This window comes from Rhopalosiphum maidis, chromosome 2 (genome assembly GCF_003676215.2).
Source record: "Rhopalosiphum maidis isolate BTI-1 chromosome 2, ASM367621v3, whole genome shotgun sequence".
Taxonomy (NCBI): domain Eukaryota; kingdom Metazoa; phylum Arthropoda; class Insecta; order Hemiptera; family Aphididae; genus Rhopalosiphum; species Rhopalosiphum maidis.
The window spans coordinates 90,675,638-90,695,109 of NC_040878.1; the positions used below are offsets into that span (position 1 = coordinate 90,675,638).

The 19,472-nt window shown below is 25.7% G+C and overlaps 1 protein-coding gene across 4 annotated transcripts in view; it reads right to left on the bottom strand.

The window, feature by feature from the left end:
• LOC113551734 (serine/threonine-protein phosphatase 2A regulatory subunit B'' subunit alpha) overlaps positions 1–17,576 on the bottom strand; it is a 36,201-nt gene extending 18,625 nt beyond the window's left edge. For all 4 annotated transcript variants that reach the window (XM_026954164.1, XM_026954161.1, XM_026954167.1 and 1 more), the window contains exon 1: positions 17,011–17,576. The gene's annotated coding sequence lies outside the window, so the exon portion shown is untranslated. The remainder of the gene's footprint in view (positions 1–17,010) is intronic.
• Positions 17,577–19,472: the final 1,896 nt, after the last annotated feature.

Below are 19,472 nucleotides of genomic sequence, written 5' to 3' on the forward strand. Positions count from 1 at the left end.
TTTTTAAGATTTTTTTCAATTGCTTGGAAAATGTGATATCAAAGGGCGGCGGGTTGCTGACAGGACACCAATGTTATTGATGATAATACAGGATTTGATTTCGTATCAAAGTGAAAAAATATAACTTCACGAATATCGTGTATGGTATTAGGCCTATTAGGGCAAGACTCTGTTCGCCCAAAAATGACCCTTCGCTTTTCGCCCATTTATAGCACTTTTTGACCACATTTTTATAATACACACTTTGGGAATCACTTTATTATTTATTTGCGTAGATTAGTTTTATAAAACCATTTAGCATTACCAGAGAGTACCACGAGGAGGCGGAAATTATTACTCTCCAAAAATAAATTGTGTATTTGTACATATTATTATAAATTTAAAAAAAAAAAATGTTAAAAAAAAAATATAAATCGTCAAATTATAGTTATTAAATTTATAATTTATAAATATTAAATGCCATTTTTTTTTAATTTATGATAGGTATGTATAAATACACAATATATCTTTGGAGAGTAATAAAAGCTGCCTCCTCGTGGTACTCTCTGGCCCTCTGGGTAATGCTAAATGACTTTTATGTAATTTACAGTAAAAAAGGTAAATTACCATTCAAAAAAAATAATAATCTGTATAGTAACAGCCGACAGGGCATTTCTTATTAAATAGTAAAGGAAATCTTTTAAAAATTACAAAAATCAAAATTTAATTATATTTATTCTGGAATAAATGAAGGTAAGAATACTACGTGAACATAACTAACTCAAACAATGAAAATTTCCACAAAGTAGCCTATGGCAGTCTACGAAACACTAATTAAAAAAAATAATAAATAATAATTTATTACTATCGAGTATCGAGTCGAAAGTATACGCACGTGCGCCGACTATCGGATCTTATGAAAGGGAAGACACGTCGATGAAAAAACGATTTTTTCTACTCTCTATCAATCCTATTCTATTTCTCTATCGGGTTGCCCATAAATATAATCGAACAAAACCGGACGGATAGGATGGCTGTAATACAGATAGGAAATTAATAATAACAATATAATAATTATCTCTTAAAGGTAACCTTACTTATTCTATATATATTATATTATATACATGATATACCACATAGTACCTAAAAGACCGACCATTGCGGTGTAGTAGAACGCCGAACATAATGATAATATTATTATGTCAATAGATCTATATGTATGATGTTATAATGCGCGCGCAATGTTGTTGTTGATAAATTATATAATACATACGTATATGATAGCTATAATATACACCAATAATTATAAAAGTGGTCTTATTTTTTTTAGAAAGAAACGGTATTAAAATATGATTTTCAGGGAATTGTCACATATCAAATCCTTTATGTTTAGAAAATGCATTATTTTATTCGCAATTTTTAATGAACGTCTATAAGATTTGGTTCAGCCATAATGAATTATTGACAACTATAAATAATAATATATACAGTTAACGTAAATTTTATCATTTCGTGATTTGAACATTGATAACCCTAAGTGTAATACTGCAACACAGGGTTTATTCTCATTGTATACTATACAGTATACAGTGTATAGATAATATTATTGTAAAGAAGACAATCAGAAGGTACCGCAAAAAACAATGTATTATATACGTTTATAATCACATTACCCACGAGAAGAGAGTGGCAGCGACCTCCGGAGTCTTCTGGTCAAAAATGTCGTATTTTTTTTTCACTAACTTATTGAAAGACTGCTACACCTACAAGCTACGTGTCAGCTAACAAATATCTTGCACCCTATCGAGAGACATAGGGGTTATATTATAATTTATAAATGAATCGTGCATAATGGCACTACGTTTTGCGAGTGTGCTTTGTGAATATTGTTGAAATTGTTGTACGCGCTGTCAGTTGATAACACAACCGGCGACAGCGACAGTAGCGGCGGAGGCGTTTTTCTACTCCTGAAATAGTCGGGGCGGCACGGCGGCAGCTATCGGCCGGGCGTACGGCGAAAAAACGCGCCCGACATACACACACCAACATGTACGTGCTCTGATGCACGTGTCGCCTACACCGTCGATTTTCCAGCTTCTGTCCGGATCGTTGCCCTCTGCAGCGCGACAATAACTCTCAATAACATATTTAAAGAAAAAAACCCAAAAACAAGTTTTGCAGCCAAAAGCGGATTACTGTGTGAAAAACTTAAATAATACAGCCAATATGTCTATATTATATAAATTATATTATGAACATTATACGCAACGGTATAAAGCGTACCATTTTCACGAATGAGATATTATGAAATTAGAATTTGTCATCGACCAGTATAAAAACAATATATTGCCTACAAAATCTTGGTTAAAATTATTACGAAGCCTATTAATTCTTATACACTATCAATTAGACAGAAATTCTACAGACAATACTATCGCTAGTATTCATTGTCTGAAAAAAAAATCTAATCTATTTTTATTTTATTTTCAGTTTGTTAGAAAACAAACAGGAACTAATCTGAAGAGAAATAAAACAAATATCTATACAAATGGAAAGTCTGAAAACCAATTCTAACCGTCTTAGGTAAATTAAGACAAATTCACGTTTTATGTACAATATATATTATATATGTAGGTATTTACTACTTATGAAGTTATTAAAAACTACTTATTTATCGTTCATTAGTGTAAATTGAACATACAATAATAAACGATAAATAATTACAGTAAAAAATATTTACTACTAAATACTATTCATTCGACCTAGAAATATTATTTTAAAAGACTAAATTATATTTTTATCATATTACGTAGACTTCAATTGTTTACTAATTAATATAACAACCATATATTTCGTTCTTAATTTCTTAAGCTATATACCAATACTAGTTTGTAAATATTAACGTATAATAAAATATGATATTACTATTGAACATAAAGGTAATTACTTATTAAATAATAATAATCTATCGCTTTTATTTTAACACTTGTATTTTCTTAATTAATGTGATATAATATATTAATCGTTTTTGTTTCACTCTGAAGTCTATAAACATTTATTTAATTTAATTCGATTATTTACCGATGTATTTATTCTATTCAACTATAGCTAACGTAATATTATTAGACTAAATCGCTTAACACTTAACTCTTAATAAAAAAAAAATAACCCTTAACACAGAAACTTTGGATCCTGTCCAGGATTACGATAAATTTATCACGTTCACATTACCTGTGCCGATGCCAGCTAAGAATAAAATCCTATAAGTTCATCACTGACGTACGGTCAATAAAAAAGAACGCTGTGATAAATTTAAAAGTAATACTATTGAGTATAATATAATATACTATTATATATAGAGAGTAAATATATCTATCGATAGGTTATGTTTAACTAATATTAGGTAATATATGAGATGGCATTAGTGAAGCAATAATATAATATTATAATCCATTAATTATAATAAATTAAAATTGAATAAATAGTACCTAAAATTAAAATGTATTACTTTATTGAATTCTATGATATTAGATTAAAAAAAACAGTGGTCAGTACCATTTAGTATCAATTGATTCTTCACATTTATGTACAAAATAAGTCTATAAACAATAAACATACACCTAAAAATATGCACAAAATTTTCGATTTTGTCACGAAAGTAATATTTACAGAATTACCTTGTCATCTTTTATTCAATTAATCAAATACTTGCTTAAATGACCTCGAATAAATCTGTTTTTCCATTTTTGTTTGACCATCGACCATGTTATAGTTGTCATTTCTACGGCCATAATGACAAACACTTTATATATATTTATATATTATATAATCCTAGGTATTAAATACATATTTATAAAAGTACCTACTACAATAATTAATTGATAGTTGATTAAATTATAACATGTATTAGTCTATTAGCGTATTGACATAAATAAGTAAATTATGGTGAGGAAAAAATATGTATAAGTGTTACTTAAAATTATGAAATCATAAAAAATAAATACTTTATAAATTAAATAATTTAACGTTTATAAAATAATGGTATATACCTACTGGCAAAAATTATAGTTGGCTCATTGTTTAAATCATTTGTTATACACATATAAGTGTAAACAAGTAAATCAAATATATAATTGCAAAATTCAATGATTTTCAGCAGTATAACAATATTATGATATGTGCATAGCAATTATTATTTAATAAGATAAAAATTACTACACTGTCGACTATTGTATATCAGGCCTAAAGTTGATTTTACAGTGTAAATTTACTTACTATATTTAAAAAAAATCATGACTTAAGTTATGATCATATATATTCAGTTAATGCAAATATCTGTAATCTTAAGAATCCTCTTTTCATTGCGGGTTTGCAATATCTCGTCATTTATTGATTAGTATTCTTTAGGGTAACGCCCTGTTAATTATAGTATAAACTATCATAATAATTCAAAAAAAATTATAATTAAGGAATTGTTATTTTTGTAAATCTGATAATTTTTTACTTAAATAATTAGATTATGGGCATATGCAGTATCTTTATGCAATCTAATCACGCTTTAAAATAAAATTATATTCTATATAACATTATTTGTATGTAGATGCCACCAATAATCAAATTTTAGTCTGGAAAATTGATTTTCTTAAAATAATCAATATATCTATTCAACATAATATATAAATATAACGTAATGTACCTATACCTAAGTTTGTCAGATACTTCAACTCAATATCATTGCAAATGTGGACTACATTTTTATTGTAAGCTCAGTCTAGTAATAACGAGTAGGTATACTAAAAAGATCGATATGGTAAAATTACAAAGTTTTTTTATTAACTATAGTACTAAGACCTAAGTAAATATTTAGAAAATTAATAATATAGGTTACTGTAAGCAAACGTTTCTGAAAATCACGCACATACGTAAAAACAAAAACATACAACTAAAACTTAATATCATTTTTAATATGTTTCGAGTGAGTCTCATCATCATTGAATATAGGTACTATTAGGTAACTGTTTTAATGATGATAATATTGTTTAAATGAGTAATGGATGTATTAAATTTAATAACAAATTACTATAGGTACCAATAGAACATTCTGAACAAATGAGGAGGGGATAAGCATCTATTTTAAAGGATATAATAATACTATGATAATACGATGAAATGTTTTAAGTTTCTATGCTTAATAGTTTTTGAATTACAACAAAAATTGAGTAAAATATATTGTTCAGCATGATAGCAGTCTATGGAGTATTAACTTCTTCCTTATTGCTAATAAACCTTTCTAAAACAAAAATAGATACTCAGATAAATTGGTTTAAATATGAGTGCAGAACGATACTAGAAATACAATATAACAATTAACAGCTATAATTATTGACTAAAATAAAATAAAGTTTAGTATACAAATTAAAGACAAAGTGCACCTAGTTTACTACTTTCAATGATATTTAAATATTTAAATATTACATGATGAAAAGTCTTTAAAATTCTATAGTTCACTTAAATTTTGTATAGGTCCATGCGTAAAATAACAAAAAAATGAAAAAATGTCATGTATAAAATCTTATCTAAATTTAATATACTAGCAATACTAGCAAATGTTGGAGCAACTCTTATTATTCATTATAATACGAACCCAATTATTCTGTAGATGATCAGAAATATTCCATATATCTATATATATATATATATAGATAGATAGATAGATAGATAGATATCTATTTGTGTGCCACAATAACAGTACATAAATAATATATATTTACTATGCTCACGTGCTACATTTTCAGCGTACGCCAAACTATGTGGCGACGTGTTGTACCTATAAACCGCGCCTATATTGCATACCGTAAGCACATCATAAGTACATGTGTGCGTATCAAACCATCATCCAAAAACCTGCATTTATATTAAATATGTTATGACTTATTAAAATAATTTAAAAACAATATTATAACTTTATAAAAATAATCCCACAAATTATAAAAGAGCCTTAATAATATTTATAAAGAAGTTAGCAACAATTATGAGGCAATAATAATTATATAGATATATAATAAAATATAATTTTTTTTTGCTATTATTTTTGAATATCTATTCAAGATTTAGTTATAATATTATAATAAAAATTTAAGGTCGAATCGAAACTATAAATAGAGTGATTCGCCAAACATGCTCACCCTCTTTATATTCTTTAATAATTTTTTAGAATACATTTTTTTAAATGACAACCTCCCTCTTCCTTTTATACAGTAAATTATTTTTATGAAAATTTAAACATAAATCGATATCAAAACTCGAACTAATTATTTTAATTTGTGTAACAAGGTTACTAGGTTTGAAAAATATAGGGGCTTTTTGGACATTTTAGCAATTTATATTTGTCTATAAATATTTATAATTAATATAAAAAATGTTCAAAGTATATTAAATACTAGAGCCAATATAATATACCTATATTTTATATTTTTGTAGAAAAATACATTATTAAGAACTATTATCCTTAAAATAAACATTTTATTAACTAAAAAACTACTCGTTTAAAGTAATAATTAAATACTTACATCAACATTAAAAATATATATATCAACTAAATAATTTACAGTAAAAAGGATGATTATTGTTTATAGTATAAACGTTTGTATCACCACAAAACACTTCTTAGATAGCATTTAAATAATCGTCTTACAGTTTATTTAGAATTTTAAAAATCAAAACTTGAATAAATAATGTTATATATGTTATATCTATACTAATCTGTACTATCTATACTGCAATACCATAATATAATATTTAATTATAATATACATTAACTATGTATGAATCGTATATTATCATTTACCTATAATATTTAACCGTTCGTTTCATAAGCTTGATCAAAGATAGTGTTAATAAAAATATATACAGCTTCATATATCAAGCATAAAAGTTTGTGTCTCAACTAAATTAAATTATTCGGTATTTGTCAGTGTGTTTGAGTAATAGTTAACATTTTAAGGAAATTATAACAATAAAAAAATAACTATATTACCGAACTATTATTGATAGTGGAAAGAAAAATGCGCGTATGAAATTAGCATACCGTTACACGATGTCACAGACGCTCGTTTTTAGCGCAGATATAGGTACCACTAACATATTAACGCCGCGGTCATTGACAGGTGGGCAAGTGTACCTTTCTTTTTCTTTTATTTCGTCTTTCTTTACTAGCATAGTTATCATTATTACACACGTGTCTATATATATAATATATTCTGTAATATATATAGTACCGTTGGACGTGGAAATCAACCCGATGCTCCTGTTAAAAAATCGAGACAAAATATTGCAGAATATTATTACTAGGAATTTATCCAACATAGATATCTAATATAATATGGTGAATATAATAAAGCGTGCGTAAACAGAGGGAACTTTTAATACAAAAACACGGTCATAGGGGTTAATATTCGTAATTGGTCTTACGCAGACGTGTTTTGCGCGCGCGCGTATGTAGTATAACTATATATTATTATTTTATATTATAAAAAGCGACGTAGACATACTACACGTCAACTTCGTACAAGCAACAAGCGTAATTATTATAAAGAGCCACACGCATAGATGATTAAGGTTTTTTTTATAGGCATATACATAATTTGTAAAATATAAAATTGAATTGTTTTTTTTTTCTTCAATTACAGGTCAAGGTAATTTTAAGTACAACGAGCGACTTGTGATTGGATGCACGGACACACATTATAGAATTAACGTAATAATAATAATATAACATTCAACAAGTTCTCGCATGTCGTGCCCGCGTTTCTATCACGATTCACGACCAATGATATAACGAGCATGTTCATTGAAAATTTTGTATTTTTTGTACTTAATTTTTATTATAGCTAAAGTGTAGGATGTTACTATGTGTTACTATATAAACACTATATTTTGGCTGATGATGACATTATCTACAGCAGGAGTCTATTTAATTTAGGCACTACTAAAATATACTAGAAAATAAACAGCCCCATAAAACCTCCTTATTCATTAATATCTTTAATTATCAAACATAGATTTTAAACTATTATTTAAAATCAGATCTTCTAATTATAATTATAATATTATTTATACTATTATGTTCATAAAACCATACTAAACTTCTTAGTCTAGTAAGTTGTTATAAATTACACAATAAAAGTAATACGTGTTTAATAAGTATCCCCGTAAATATCATAAAAATAAGGAAGTCAACAACAAAATTACAGCGGTTATATTATTATATTAAAAAAAATAGCAGAATTATTTCAACTTTTTACTGATATGTATAAAGGATAAAATAATTCTGATACTGCAAACCAATTTAATTAAAATATAAATATTAGACATTTGTTTGATATTATTTCTATTATTCATTTGTGTTTTTTATAAACATACCAGTAGGTATAAAAACTACACAGTACACAAAATAGTTATTAAAGTACTTTTAGGAATAATAAATATTAATATTAAAATCAACTTTTAGTTATGCAATTTACACGACCGAAATTTTTATTTATCTAAAATTCATAACAATAATAAGTAAATTATTATTATGTTTTAATTTTAAATGTTTAAATGTTATACCTTTATATACTATAAATATTCATTATATATAGTAAACACAATAAAGTTAGGATTCCAAGGCAATTATAAGTTAATTTCCACTCTTCAAAAAAAATAAAAAATTGTGGTAATAAAAGCATGGAGAGGACAAGCTTAAAATTCAGGATACCAAATTTATTATTTTATTTTGATAAAATCAGAGATCATTTCCATTCTATTGGTAGTGTAATGCTTTATTTTTCTTCGTGACATTGCAAGTAACTATATAATAATAATAATTTATTTAAATGAATAAGACGGACTGAAGCTCAATAGAACAATATTTAGAAATACATAAACATTGAATACAATAAGTATATTATACATAGTAATCAAGTTTGGAATACTCAGTATTACATAACATTATTTATGTGAAAACTTAATATTCTCCTTAAAGACGAGAAGAAATTATCAACTCTAGCCGAGAGTTTATTGTACAGATCGATAGACCTGGGAATAGGGAAGTTTTTCAATAGTTTTAACTGTGTTTCGTTACATAAAACGTACTATTTTAGAACAACTATATTATAAAAAAAAATATTTAAAAAAGATACGATTTAATAGATTAGGAGCATAAGTGATACCATTGGTTAATTTGACAATAAAAGTTATATAAGCTAGTTCACGTCTAGAAGCTATGAGTGCAATGTTTAGAGAGGCTCTGATTTGTGTATAATCGTGATTATTATCAATGGTCATATACTCATATTAAATTTGAAAAACCCATTTTGTACGTGTTCAACAAAATAAATGAAAATTAAAAACAGTTAATATTATCGCTGATTGTTAATAGAACTAAAATAATAAAACAATAATTTTTCATTAATTTAAAAAATAATATCGTTAACTGCATCTAATGTAAATATTATGTTAATGCGCTTAAATATAAAAATATAGGTAAAGATAATTATTATTGATATTATTTAATAATTATTTTAAACCTGCAGTTACTGTACACACAACATAGGGAATAACAAGTATTTAGGAAATTATTACTAGAGTTCGATGTTTTTTAATAACTAACTAGGTAAATAATAATTATCCATATAACTTGTTATCAAAATTAAAAAGAATCAATATATAAATATGAATTTATCCTAGATTAAAAAAAAAACGTTACCTATGGTAAATTATAATATATAATATAGCATATATGATATACTTATACGGGTGATAATTGAAATTGTTTAATAAATATAAAAGAACTTGATAAAATTACATTTTTAAAATATATATCATAAGAAATGAAATCTTAACAAATTAAAAAAGCATTAGACAGTCCATTATTTTCATAGTTGAGTGATGAAAAACAGTACAGACTACTGACTACTACAGACGTGTTTTCTTTTTAATATTTTTGAATCATATACACCAGAAAGATCGCTTTGGATACCATTAGTCAATGCATTACATGTTTCATAATTATACACCAAACCCAACCTAACGTCTGAATAACAAATAAAGTTAAAAATTGAAATATTATTTTTATATTTAACTTAAATCATAAAAAATACTAAATAAACTATAATATCTGACTAAATACACAATCAAAATTTGCTTTTTTTTAATGGATATTACTATGTTATTATAATTTTTTTAATTTTTTTTTTTTATTCGTTTTAAAAATTAACATAATATTTTATGATAATCGATTAGGTTATGCAACTCAGTAAAATTCATTGTTCATTACTCCAGTTACATAAACTAAGTTTTAATATAATAATAAGTTTAAAAATAAAACAAATAAATAAAAATTTTCTTTTCGTTTTAAACACGACAATGTTTATATTATTTATTATAGTTTAAAAGTTCTAATAATTTTTAATAAGAAAGCACAGTATAATTTATTAACAAATTTACTTATCAATGTCATTAAATATATAATTAATAAATATATTATACTGTAGTATTCTAGATCATTTTTTACACGTTTTTAAATAAAAATACATAATTTTGGAAAAAAAAGTTAATAATACAATGCAGAATATCAAAATTTAAGACCATTCATTAAATTTTATTCTTATGTCACTTTAACATGGAAATATATATTTTAAATATTAAAACATCAATTTATACTATTTATACTATTTATACTATTTATATATGTAGTCTACAACATTCTACAACTTATATAAGTATTTACACAACATGGGTAGTTCGTTAAAGTAAATTAAAAAGCACAAAATCCGTTCACGATAATACATATAGTTATAAAAAGAACATTTAATCGTGGTGGCCTTTTGGTCATGTTACTAAATGTTAAACATTTTTATTAAATTATTATTATAATAATCTATGATATAGAAATATAGAAAGTTAAATGGAATAACAACTAATATATTTATCCACCGAATCTTACCAATGAAAAAAAAGTATATATTTTATCGCAATACTAAACAATTTATTGAGCATAACAAATTTAATTAACGACATTTAAGTTTAATAGAGCTAAAACAAATACAAATGGTTTTATTTAAAATAATTTAAAAAATAAATAAATTTCTACAACAATAATTTTTTAAGTCCATACATATTATTTCAATGAAAAAATAATAGACAAATTAAATCGTTTTTTAAGCCTCAAAATAACGTACATAACATCTCTTGATTATGGTACTAGAAATGTACCCGAAATCAGTGAAATTCAGAGCTTTTGTAATTTAAATTGAAGCCTGTCTGTTATATCAAACAAAAGTAAAATAATAATGAGCGGATATGAGTGACAAAAAAAAAAATGATTGTTATAATTTATAACAAAACATCTGATTGACCATCACTTAGCAAACGAATTGTCGACATTATAATAAAACAATAATCAAAAAAACCATTTCAAAAAAATATTCCTGAACAGGAAAATTTAAAAAAAATACGATTGTTGAACAATCTGTGATTAATTTTTACTCTATACTGATATTGAATATTTTTTGATATAATGCCTCGAAGTGTTAAAAAACACTTCATAGAAAAACCAATCAATTTTTGAATATTCTGAATACAATCCAAAAATAAATATACTAATTTTAGAAATTTCTTGGAATTTAAAGTGTCCATATTTTATAAACTTTATGAACTATTAATAGAAAATATTTATATAATAAATTTAATTTATAATTATTTTTTGTAACCTATATGCATATAGTATTATAGTACGAAAATTATTTTTTTTTAATTGGAATTTGCGCAAAGTATATGTTTTTTAAAAATAAATAAAATTTAATTTAATAGACGACGACGAATATACTTTGTTTATAGCAATCATATATTTTTTTTTTTTAACTAGAAGTTTTGAAGTAGCTAATTCGCATGAAATGTATATTATAATTTTTTTTATTTTTACTTGGCTTATCTGTGGACATTTTTGATGTTACTAAATACAAATGTATGCTTATACATTTATAAATAATGGTATTACTAATTATTAACAATTTTAAATAGTACATGATGATTATTAAATCATTATATGATCATGGTAATAATATATCAGTCTAAATACTTAAGCTTAGTGATGATGAAATAGGGAAGTACTCCATTTAAGGTGTACTCCGTTACTTAAAAAAATACATAATAATAATAATAGTAATAGGTAGTTTGACTTGGCTGTAAAAAAAAATAAAAGAATATATTAACTATTAATTTATTGATTTAAATAAATATTAAATAACATTAAATCGATTAAAAAGTATTGTACAATAATGAAAAATAATTTTTTTCTAAATAAATCAAAATTAACAAAAGAATACCTATATATTATTTCATAAAAAATTTTTCGTCAAGATATTCCAATAAAATCATTTTATAAAAGTCTATTTATGTGCGCAAAAACATAATAGTACATAAATTATTTGGCTGTATATCAATTTTATTTTAATAAAAAAGGCTATGTAAAATTATCATATAAAAGTTAATGTTAGAGGCTTTTTTAAGGTGCATATTTTAGGAGTTTGGGACAAAAAAAACCATACTACTTACGCATCATAATTATTAATAAATAAATTTTTAATTATACTACGATCGAAATCAAACTAAGTATTTAAATTAACTAATTAAAATTCAAGTATTTTAATTTAGAAATAATAACAGTAAGGACGGTAAATAAATAACATAATATATAAAACACAGATACTCATCACTAAACATATACTTATGTATTTTTTTATATTTTGGAACCAAAAAATGTATTTACCATCTGAGACTACGGTTTAACTTTAAAAATTTCTTGTAGGTAACTTTCATAACTGTTTCAGATTTTTTATCTTGCCGGATTAATTATTTATATGAAAAAATCCTGGGTTGTTATGTTGAGTATAATTTGGTAAAAACTTAAAATTCGCACAACATAATAATTAATATTCGTTATGTAATCACTGTTGTCTGTTTGTATATTAACTACGCGAATCATCTTTTCTATTTTTACCAAGTGGCCTATGCTAAATGTTATAATATAAAATAATGTGAAATATATGTCAAACGGAAATGCTAATATATTAATAATTCAAGTTTGTATTGGACATGCACATACTTAAATAATAATACTAAAAAGATGAATGACTGAATGAATGAATGAAAATCTCGAGGATCCTCATAGCGTCGTAGCCTACATGTTCAGATAATCCCACACAACATATTAAAACCTACAAGTTGAGATATTAAAATGAATGGAATAAAGAATGTAAATACAATAAGGAACACCTACCTACACACGCAATTTTAATAGGGTCAAAATCATGTGTTCGTAGATTTATAAATTATAATACCTGCACACACGCCTACATTTTACGCACTAACATAATGTACCATGCATACTATGTAAAATCAGGTTTGAAGATTTTGGAGGGAAAAAATTGTTTCTCAAACTAATGAAACAACATTTCAGCATCCGGTGCAAGTAAAATACTACACGAATATTGAATACGACTTTCTTAAAGTAATTATTTTAACAATATTAATTATTATATAATACAGGGTACACAATTGTATGCTAAATGTAATTTGAAAGCATAACCACACTAAAAAAGTTATATTCTATAGTTAAGAATGGAAGATTTAAAAACAAACAGTATCTTTATTAGGTTTAATCATAAATTTGAGTAATTTGATTCATTAGTTAAAATTTATTTTTCTTCTTAAATATTATAATAATAAGTACATACAATAAATATACAACAAAACAATTTTGATCTTATGGGTAGGTAATGTCAGAAGTAATCTATTTTAAACATTATATAAATATAAACAATGAACTAGGTAGATATTATAAAGGTAATACATGGTTAAATAAAGGGTGTACCTACTCACTTTGAGATATCTAATTGTCAGAGTAGTATTGTTCAATATATGTTACATAAACTCTTAGGCAAGATCAAATTATTTTAATTATAGTGCCACAAAAAAAGTTGCCTTGTACATATCTATCTTTTCTTAGATTATAAAACAGTCATATTGAAATTTAAAACAATGGAAATTATTGAAATGTTATTCTCATCAACAGAAATTATTGAACTAGATGTATAAACATAAGTATAATTGTAATAACTAATACTTCTTGACTTGTACTATTTTAGGTCTATTCACTTTGATCTCTTCAAATTCACGTCACCCAGTGGATAGTACACTTATGCAATACCCATGAAACATAGGCTCCTAACAAAGTTGTATCTAATTTATAAATTAAATATGTTGATTTTTATATTCATATTATACTTATGTCCATTTTTAATACATTTAAATAAACATTTCAAAATCAATTTACATGCGATTTAATACTTGTTTTAATTTTTACACTAGGTGCTAACAAATTTTTAATCTTTAATTAGAAAAAATATTAACTTGATTACCTACAAGGTAGGTAACATAAGTATAGGTATTTAGTATATAAAATATTATTATAGTTATATGATTATAAATAGAGAAGTATAACCATATCTTCTATAATAGTATTATCCTAAGAGAAAAAACATTTAAATTGTTAGGAATACACATTCTTAAACAAAACATTTCTGTGATACTAACTGCCAACAGATTATTAATTTTGAATTCATAATAACTATAAAAATCTTGTACATTATTCTTAATGAAACATTTTTCTTACCTAGTAATTTTTAAATTAAGTTCATTAAAATCAGAAGCCACTTGAGAATTTTAAACGGAAAATTATGATTATAATAACTTAAATTTTAACCTAATCTTTTTTTTTATTTAAAGTTCTTTCTATAGGTTTAGACATTGAATGTATAGGTGTATTACCCTAGAGATTACCTACAATCAATAATACAATATAGTATGTAGGTAAATGGATACATGAGAGTATGTGTATCGTGGATATTTTAAATGCCCATCTAAAGTTACAGTTTTCTTACATAATATAGTATGTAAATGAAACCAAAATAATTGTCTTAAAGATACATGACACAAAACACCAAGGTATAATATTAAACCATATTAGGTACACAGTTAAACTTATGAATATTGTTTGTTATATTTGATAATAAAATTAAGAATAAGATTTAATATTGTTTTACTAGAGGAATTGGAAGAAAAAACTAATGAGTATCCAACACTGTATGCACATACATCGGTACAAGCATATGTCTCTTGGCTATTTATTGGTCTTCGTTTTGGTTTTTTTTTTGCGGTGGGGGGTGGAGAGTAGAGCATCTGGGATGTCGTTCAAGATATCATGATAACGCTCTCTGTTTCGCAAAAAAAAAAATAAGAATAACAGTTTATACTTTTATTCCTTAGCTTAATACTTAAATTAATACCATACATAAATGCACAATATGATATATTTAACAACATATTATACATATGAAATAGAAATAGAAAATAAAAACTGAGTAAACTCTCATATTGATTAGTCAGTTTTAACAAATATGTAATTTAAACTACTACATTAATATCACTAAAGAGTGAGAGTCACCTTAAAAGACCCGTTAAAAAATATCTTTAAAAGCCTCATTAGTACTAAACTTAAGTTGATACTATAATTGAAAATTGTTTAGAATATATTATAATATTCTGAAATCTTTTGAAATGAATAGTATAATACCTATTTTACACTTTTATACTTATCTAAATTTAGATATTATTAAACATAATATATCTAGAGTAAAAATTAGTTTGGATGATCATTTATATTATTTTTATCATATATAGTTTGAGAAATGGTTTAATTTAAATATCTTTAAAAGGCATAATTATACAGAAGATAAAACAGTCAACAGATGAACCAAATTTTTTTCAGCATTATCCAAGGTGATATCTTATTTCCAAAAGAACTTTTTATAAATTGATATACATAACAATCTACCTAGATATGTTAGTAAATTTAATGTCCAATTTATAAAATATTGAACATATTATTTTTAAATTTTAATTGTATACTATAAAATAAATATATCCAATAAGTATAAATTGCTATATAGTATGATACACATATAGTTATTATTGATTTGACCATTAATATAATTTCTTAGTGAATATAAGTTTTTTTTTCGAATTGTGTTTATTTTATGTTTATCCCCCTCCCCCCACAAGGGGAGTTCAATCAATTAAGTATTTATTTTAATATGTTTTAAATCAAAAATATTTTATTGATAAATAATTATAATAAACAGAGATAATCATAGGTACCTAGGTATCTTAATAAATTCATTTAATTCATAAACAAATTTAAACCTGGGTAAATGTATCTTTTTATAGGACTATTAGGTACCTTAACTAATACTATGTAACATTTCAAGCAATTATTCATACTCAATTCAAAATGTTTAATAAGTACCAATAAGTAACTATAAATAAATAAAGTAAATAATAAGTCATAATATTAAGTACATCTAGGTATTTGTATCTCTAAAATACCTAGTATTTTCTTAATTAAAAAACACATAGGCTACCTTTTTGTATTTGTACATTATTTGCATATTAGTCTGTACTAAATATAACATTATGGACTTAACCATAACTTCTTCATCTTCCTAAGCATAGGCTATAAGAGATAAGAGATGGGTAAGACTATTTTAAGTATGTTTAGTTAATAACCATAATGTTAGTCTATTAAAGACATTTTGGTTTAAAAATCAATTATTCGATAACAATTTATTGACACAATCAATGGTATAAAATGTATGTCATTTGTAAATGAAAAAATAGAGCATGTTCCAATTGTGTTTTTTTTTTACCATTATCAAATCACACACCCTATGACTGTCTTATGTGCTCACAGAAACATTCAACCAAACAATATTACATGACTATGTACCTTCGATGCGATAATACATTAGAACTAATAGTATTTTTTACTGAAATTGGTATCAATAGGCTATCATAATAAATGAAAGACTACAATATGTATGGGCATATTACAATACTAGAACTAGAAACTAATAAGTGGTAGGTATTTACTCTGTGTTGTGTGATCCCCAAATGTACTGCAGCTGAGATAGTGATAGCTGAGGTAGGTAACCATAGTGTAGCGACCAGCTGCAGATTCGATGTAGAATTGGTAGAGATCAATATGGTCCGCTGATAATTTATTATAATAAATAACCAATATCGCGTTATTAAAATTTAAGTCGTGCGTCCGCTCGCATTACACCTACGAAGTAAATAGATGTGAAACGCCAAAATCGTACAACCATGGACCGATGATCCTAAAGAACTGCTTATGAAACGAAAGTTTTAAAATATTAATAACACCGGGCGGTACACGTCGTCTTTGGCGACGCTACCGGAAACGCGAACTTTGCATTTTAAAACCCGGATCCGCGACACAATACTATTGTCCGTACTAACTTTATTGTTATCGCGAAGATGACCGTTCTCAAGCGAGTCCTACGTTATTTTGTTTCTCGTTTACCGTCCGCGATATCAGACGCCGTCACCGCCGACCGGAATGCACGATGAAACGCACCGCGGCCCGAATACTGTGTAAGCGTATCGATAGAACCGAACAACACGACGTTTGATTGATGACTGGGTGCGGCGGTGCGCCCGGCGCAACCAAGTCCGACGCCGCCCATTTGGTGTCGCGTCTACCTTCCCCCCCACATTTCCGACATCCTACGCAGCAACCGTTTGGCAACCACTGAATGCTTTGCGGTCGGTGCGTCGCAAAACCGTCATCGCTCTCAAGATTTTTGTTTTATGAATTTAATGTTTTTTCTAGGAATAATAATAGTTTTTTGTACCTGTTATCGTATTTAGAAAATTTTATTATTTTTTGTTTTTCTGAATACAATATTTTAAATTTTTATTTTTATCCCTGAAAATCGCCAGTATAGTGTTACCGTTACCGTATTCTATATCATGTATTCATGTACCTATGTACTTTTAAGTATAAGACCGTGCGCAAAGGGGGTGAAGAGAGTCGATCCCCCAATGCTTTTTTTTGCATCTAGGTCATTAAAAGTTATTGGTTTTATCGAATTAAAAGGATTTTTACATGTTTACTTCTGGAAGACTCCTGATAACTGATAAAATTTTAATGTATGATCAAAAAAACAATAATTAATAAACACTTTAGTATGCGCGCACATTTCATACTTAAAAAATTAATATAAATATAAATATATAATACTTTTTTAAAAAAAATAATTTTATTTTCATAACTCCTTCACAAAGAAATCCTACGCATGGGTTTACATAAAATATAAATACATAATGATTTATGGTATATAATCGGACCATCATCATGTTGATTTAAATATTATGTATTATATATTTTGTATAAAAGATAACATATTAACATAGGTATGTTTAATTATATGTATATATTTGATATGAATAAATTAATATCGTTTTTACCCGGACTTCAAAATCTGCACGTTTATAAACAATAACAATGGCGTATAAAGAGGGGGCCCCCTAGGCCTGCGCCCATAGTGAAATTTCAAAAACATTTTATTATGCATTTTGCTTAATTTACTATGTGTATAATGTAATAATAAATATGTATTTGTAAATTAAAATTCCTCTATTTGTATTATTTATGTCAATTAAAACTACCTGGCCACCTAAAAAATGTTCCAGTTGACCAGTTGTATATGCACTCATGCGCCCATGCTGGTGGTAAATTGGCACATAGTACGCCACTGAACAATAATATAAAGTACCAATCATCAATTGAACTAATAACTAACCGTTAGCAATCAGCAGATGCATATTTGCATATAAGCCTAACACTCCACATTTGTGTACCTATAATACTCTGAAATCACATTAACAATGTAAAATTAAAAATATTGGTTTGTCGTTTAAATATTCGGTATTCCATACATTTAACGGATACATCAGAAAATGTATTACTATAGTGGTAATTTGACCACACTATATATATATATATGTCTAGTCTATATCGTTGGCCACGCTCGCGTGCTAGTGTGCTACTCTCTCAAACTAACAGCAACTGCACGATCGAATAATAAATTATAACAACATTATAAGAACTCGCGATAATAGGTATAGGAGCATAGTATTAATTCATTGTAATTTTTATAACATGATTGAATCAATTGATTATAATATTATTATACATATTATTTACTTACATATTATATAGACATATAGTGAAAATTAAAAACATAACTTTATAATCCTTTTCACACTTTCTATTGAAACCGATTTCTACTGTACCACCTGTATCTATATAATTTACTTAAAATATATAACTTATAGTAAGTAAGTTCCTCGATAATCTCTGTCGAATACTAGTACTTACACGAATTTACATGTTAATATGTTATATATATATATATATATATATATCTCATTATTTGATATATGATTGTCTATTAGCTTAAATATTATTAAAGTATTTTTGGAAATAATTCATCGCAGGATACATTATAAAACTGAAAAAATATGCG